The sequence below is a fragment of the Nicotiana tomentosiformis genome, chromosome 4 (assembly GCF_000390325.3).
Source record: "Nicotiana tomentosiformis chromosome 4, ASM39032v3, whole genome shotgun sequence".
Classification (NCBI taxonomy): domain Eukaryota; kingdom Viridiplantae; phylum Streptophyta; class Magnoliopsida; order Solanales; family Solanaceae; genus Nicotiana; species Nicotiana tomentosiformis.
This window is the reverse complement of record NC_090815.1, coordinates 15,143,657-15,150,349: the sequence shown is the minus strand read 5'-3', so window position 1 is coordinate 15,150,349 and position 6,693 is coordinate 15,143,657. Positions and strand designations below refer to the sequence as shown.

At 36.0% G+C, this 6,693-nt stretch overlaps 1 long non-coding RNA gene across 1 annotated transcript; it reads left to right on the top strand.

Moving 5' to 3' along the window:
* The first annotated feature begins 536 nt into the window (after positions 1 to 536).
* On the top strand, positions 537 to 5,085 carry LOC117279844 (uncharacterized). The gene is made up of 2 exons (XR_011415274.1): positions 537 to 1,269; positions 2,740 to 5,085. It is a non-coding gene; the product is annotated as an uncharacterized lncRNA (long non-coding RNA).
* The last annotated feature ends 1,608 nt before the right edge of the window (positions 5,086 to 6,693 follow it).

Here is a 6,693-nt window from a genome sequence, read left to right as displayed (position 1 = left end):
TAACTAAAATAATTTTCTGTCAATCTTATTTTACTTTTTAACTTAATTATATTTCTCTATTCATTAGTTGGTCACGTAACTATATCTAATAATCTAACTTATTATTTATTTTTCTTACATAAATTATACTCTCTCCGTCCCAATTTATATGAAAGTGTTTGACTGGCATGGATTTTATGAAATAAAGGAAAGCTTTTAAAACTTGTAATCTTAAATAAATCATAGAAGTTTTTGGGCTAGAAATCATCTCAATAATGATAAAAAGAAAAATCTAAAGTTGAATTGTTACCAAATATAGAAAGGGACTTACTAAAAAAAAAAGAGTCACTTATGTTTTCTGGATTCTCCCATTTCAGTTGTGATGCAATCAACATTAAATTCATTTAATTTTCTGTATTTTATAAAACTAAGTTCTCATTTTTTTTAATTATACATCCTCACTTGTCTAATTTTTTTAAAAACGATGTTCATTATATATATATATATATATATATATATATATATATATATATATATATATAGGCATCTTATTAAGATTTTGCTTTTGACCTCCGATGAGGTTGGGCCACCCCTGTCCGACGCAGGGAATTTCTTCTATTTTTTCATACTTCTCAAAGTTGACAGATCTTTGGGAGGGATATGGTGCATTAATGCCATGTCCTGGTTGCGATTTCCCAAAAGCTAAGAACTATTTTGAGCATTTTTAGTACCAAAGGTTGTTGCAATTCTTAATGGGGCATAATGAGTCCTACGCACAACCTTGAAGCCAAATTCTGATGATGAGCCCGGTGCCTATTGTCAATAAGGCTTACTCTATGATAGCCTCTGAAGAAAGCCAAAGATCTCTAGGAATGTTCTCACAAGCATTTGATATAGGAGATGGAACAATACTATTTACTAATAGAGGAATGAATACAAGAAACAATTATAAGCCTAGAAGGGGCAATTTGTTATGTGACTATTGCAACCATAAAGGACACATAAGAGAAACTTGTTTCAAATTGCATGGTTACCCGACTGACTTCAAAATGAGGATGAGAGCTGTAGGCTTTCCTCAACAACCTATGGATAATGCTACAACACAAGAAGGACAACATTCAGTTACACAACCAATGGCCAATGCAGTATCACAACAAGGACAATAGATGATGAATACAACAACAGGTACTGTAGCACATGGAATTCCAATCATGTTTACTCAAGAGCAGTATGATCAGATCCTAAAGCTGATAAATAAGGATCTATGTGAAAACATGAAGAATTTTGCAGGTACAACTAATATTTCTGTCATAGATGACAAGACTAAAGGTGAAAACTAGATAGTATACTCTGGTGCAACCAACCATATGGTACACACCGGAGAATTACTTGATAAGATAAACACCAATACATTAGGAAATTAATCAAAGGTATATTTACCTGATGGCACATTACTTGACATTGCTTGCACATGAAAAAGTAAAATTGGTGACACTGGCATCATTAAGAATGTGTTGTATATTCCAAATTTTAAATACAACTTATTGTCTGTCTCTGAGCTTACAAGGGACTTAAGGTGTTTTCTATCCTTTTATCCCGATTTTTGGATAATACAAGACCTTCGCATTGGAAAAGTGAAGAGGATTGTTAAGGAACTGAATGGTTTGTACAACTTACAACATCAAAAGGCTAAAGCCAAGGTTGCAGCTGTACATTTACATAATGACTTTGCGAAGGAAGAAGACTTAAGGCTCTGGCATGGAAGGCTTGGACATGCTCCAAATAGAGTAGTCAAGCTTATTCCAAATATGAAGTTTAAGAATAGTGATGGCAGAATAAATGAGTGCACAGTATTCCTTCTAACTAGGCAAGGGAGACTGCCTTTTCCTAAAGAAGAATTAACAAAAATACCAGTTCACTCTACCACTTAAATTAAAAATAGTCGGTGAATGTATCATATATGCATAATTTATGTATTACATGTGTATAATTATGTATAATAAATGTATAATCTTTGTATATGGTTAGAAAAAGTAAACAATTAATATGTCCGGCTATTTGTGTAAAGATCCCTTTCCTAAAAGTACAAATAGGCCACATAAACCTTTTCAATTGATACGTGTCGATGTATGGGTCCATATAGAGTTTCAACTCATAGTGGACACAAATTCTTTCTCACTATAGTAGATGACTATAGTATAATGATATGGATTTACATGGTGAGGCTTAAAAGTAATGTGGTTGTATGTTTGAGACATTTTCTAGCCGTAATAAAGACTCAATTTGATGTAACTATTAAGCTCCTAAGGAGTGATAATGGTTCTGAGTTTTTCAATTCTGATTGCAATAATTTGTTTCGGTTCTATGGAATGGTCCATCAAAGTTCTTGTGTCCACACCCCACAAGAAAATGGGGCGGTGGAAAGGAAGCACATACACATATTGGAGGTAGCAAGAGCTACCAGACTACAGGGACACCTATCTCTCAAAATTTGGGAGAATGTGTGCAAGCAATTGTCTATGTAATTAACAGACTTCCTCTATCAGTCTTATCAGGAAAATCATCTTTTGAAGTACTACATGGGAGACCACCATCACTACTACACATAAGAACTATAGATTGCTTGTGTTTTGCTAAAATAGAAGGAGAATGAGATAAATTTGCAGCCAGATCAGTTGGGGCTGTACTGATGGGATACTCATCTTCCCAAAAGGGTTACAAACTATATAATATATCTAATAACTCTTTTTTTGTTAGCAGGGATGTCAAATTTATGGAACACATAATTCCCTTTCTACTTGTTAAATGAAGGGAAACTACAAATGTTCCCTAATGATGTTCTAGCTTTTCCGCCTGCTGATCCAAATGATTTAACTTCCACTGACTCTGCTGATGTCCTAGAACCAGAAGAATCACCAGATGAGGGGGCCTGTTTCTCCAGCAGCAACACCCATTGTAGATGCACAAACAATGTCGCCACTAGTTAATGTATCTTAAAGACACACAATTTATTGAACATATATAACCTCAACCACAACTCCTTTCAGAACACAATGTAGATAATCAGCTTAGAAAGTCAGCTAGGACTGTTAAAGAACATGTGTGGATGCATGATTATGTCTGTAATGGCTCTTTGACAGATTCTGTTGAGAAGCTTCCTTGCAAGTATCCTATGCAAAATTATCTCAGTCAGGCAAGTGTCTCATCTAAGTATCAGTCTTATCCGTCTAAGATTACCAATATCAGGGAACCTATGAGTTATGGGGAAGCTGCAACTGATCCTAAATGGGTTGAGGCAATGCATCAAGAACTGACTGCACTCAAAGATAATGGCACTTGGACCCTGGTTGATTTACCAGCTGGAAAAGTACCTATTGGATGTAAATGGGTATTCAAGATCAAATATAGAGCTGATGGAGAGATTGAAAGGTACAAGGCACGACTAGTGGCCAAAGGATAAAATCAAGTAGAAGGATTGGACTATCATGAGACTTTCTCTCATGTAGTCAAGATGGTGACAATGAGAGTTGTCTTAGATCTAGCAGCAACACACAATTGGCATTTGCATTAGATGGATGTTTACAATGCATTTCTCTAGGGGATCTTACTGAAGAAGTTTACATGTGCCTCCCAAAGGGATTTTCCAGCCAGGGGAGAAGGTATGCAGGCTGAACAAATCCCTTTATGGATTGAAGTAGGCTTCAAGACAATGGAATCTAAAGTTGACTGAGGCACTACTCAAATCAAGCTTTGTGCAAAGCCATTTTGACTACTCTTTATTCACAAAGAAACATGATACTAGGCTAGTGATTATCCTAGTATATGTAGATGATCTTCTCTTAACAAGGAATGATCAATGTGTGATTTCTGAGGCAAAGTCCATTCCACAAAGCAATTTCAAAACCAAAGACCTAGGGGACTTAAAAATTATTTCTTGGAATTGAGATAGCAAGATCCAAGGAAGGAATATTGATGAACCAAAGAAAGTTTGCAATGGAGCTGATCACTGAACTTGTACTGTCAGGCTCAAAACCAACAACTACACCAATGGAGTGCAATCAAAGATTCACTACTGTGGAATATTATCAACACACAAACTGGAAGGAATATGAGAAGTTGGCAGATGTAAGACCATATCAAAGGTTAGTTGGGAAGTTGTTGTACCTTACTATAACAAGGACAGACCTATGTTGTATAGTACATGTGCTAAGCCAGTTCATGCATTGCCCTAAGAAATCACACATGGAAGCAACAGTCAGAGTTGTTAGATACATCAAAGGTGCCCCAGGATTAGGCTTGTTAATGATCTCCAAACAATCTACAAAACTCAGAGCTTTTTGTGATAGAGACTGGGCATCTTGTCCAGTCTCTAGCAGATCAATGACAGGTTATGGGATGAAACTGGAAAACTCTCTAGTGTCCTGGAAATCAAAGAAGCAGTGTGCAATTTCAAGAAGCTTAGCAGAAATAGAGTATATGAGTATGGCAATAGGAGTTTCAGAAATCCTATGGTTGAAAGGATTATACAAATAATTAGGTGAGAAGATTGATTTGCCAGTGGAGTTGCATTGTGACAGCAAAGCAACAATTCAAATTGCTGCCAATCCTATATTTCATGAGCGTTCGAAGCACATTGGAATAGATTTGTATTTTATCAGGGAGAGGATTCATCAAGGGATTATGAGAACCAAACATGTGATGTCCAAATACCAAGAAGCAGATCTGTTTACAAAGGCTCTAGGAAGGCCACAACATGAGTACTTGATGAGCAAGCTAGGAGTGCTCAATCTATTTGCACCACCTAGCTTGAGGGGGAGTATTGAAGATAGGAGTGGCACGTGACTGGCATGTGAGCCAATGAGATTAGTAGGATAATTAGTTATAACTAATTATGGGATTGGTAGTTAGGGAATTAACGTAAAGAGTAGAGTTAAGTTGGCCTTAGTTAGTCTGTATATATAGACCATTAGTCATTGTATTCAACAAAGTTTGAGAAATTATCTTAGCTCACTTTTGCTCTCAAATGGAGCTCTTGTTCTAAAATATTCTCGTACATTTTCTCTTCTCTTTCTATCAAGCTAATCTCAGATTCTCATTGCTTTACAATGATTCTTTCTTCTTGTCAATACTAGATTTTAGATTGTAAGTTATGTTTTATTTGGTACTATATATGTTGTGTTTATAGATGTTTGGTTTGGTAGTCTCTGCCTTCTGGTACCAGAAGTTGAAAAATTATTTGAATGTAATTAAAAATCACGAACTAATTAGGAGTAGGTGAAAACTCATAGTATATCACTAATAATTTTAAAATAACACAAATTGTCTAAAATCAACTTAAATACGAATTTCTGGAGGACGCTCAAGACAACTTTTTATATGCCTCCTTAAACAGCCCGTGCCATCCCACTTTCGACGAACATTTAAGACTCGACCACAATTCTTGCACTTTACTTTGTGAACTTTTTCATTTTCTTCAACCACCTCAAAGTGTTCCCAAACATATGAGCGCACTTTAGAAGCACGAGTCATGATTTAACTTGAATTGAGAATTTGGGTTTGAGAATTGTGAGATGAGTGAAGAAATGAAGAAGATGGGGGGGGGGGGGGGGGGGGGGGGAAGAGGGGGTCTATTTATAGTTTTTCAAAGGGCTAAATTAGTAAATAATAAAAGTATTATTTTTGAAAATAAATGCCCAAAAAGGCTATTCTGGCAAATTAGCCATTGGGAAACGATCAAAATGGAAGCTGCCCGTTCCCGACAGTCAATATTATATAATTTTTTTTAACTAGCCATTGAAGTAGTCCGGGTCGGTCCGGTTAACCGGTTCCCAATTGACTTGACCTTAACGGGTCGTACCGGTCCAGTTAACTGGTACCAAAATTTTACAAGGCATAGGCCGGTTCCCGTCCTAATCTAGCCCTGCCCAGTCCCCTTACTACCGATCCGGTCTGGTCTAAAGTCGGTCAGGGACGGTCCGGAACCGAGCCAGTCCGGCTTGTTTGACATCTTTAATTATTTATGGGATATATAAATTTATTAAATGAATCAATTTAGAAAAAATGAGAAGCCGAATATTTCTATTATAAATCTATGCCCGTTAGGTTTTGTCTCTGGCTAGATCCTACATCCAACGACGAATTTTTAAAGGTATATAACACATATTGAACACCCTTTGTCGGGAATTGTTTTTCACTTCTTTCAAATTTGAATACCCTTAAAAAAATCCATACTCCATCCGTTTCAATATTGAACACATTTGTGTTGTTATAAAGGCTTCTCATTAAAATGGGTAAAATGAAGAGTTTAAGATTGAATTATTTCCAAATTAAGAAATGTATCATTTATTTTGGAACAAACTAAAAAGGAAAGTACCTCATCTAATTTGAAAATGGAGGGAGTAGCTTTGCCACTACCTACATCAAAGAATGTTATATTCACTATTGTAATGGTAAATAAAAAAAGGGGTTATTCTAGTCCATTTAGGAAGATATAAGGGGCATATCGGTGTGATGACTCGATATGTCATCTTTAAATTTAACATTCAATTCTGTGCTCCGAGACCTCGAATAACATTATGCAACATTTCTCGACTTGCGTGCGCAGTCCGTATACTTTTCTGAAAATTTTTTATGTGAAAGATTGATAAAAAGGTGAAACAATGCTTCAAAACTCATTTGAGTTGATTTCGGTCAATGTTTTGAGTAAACAGACCC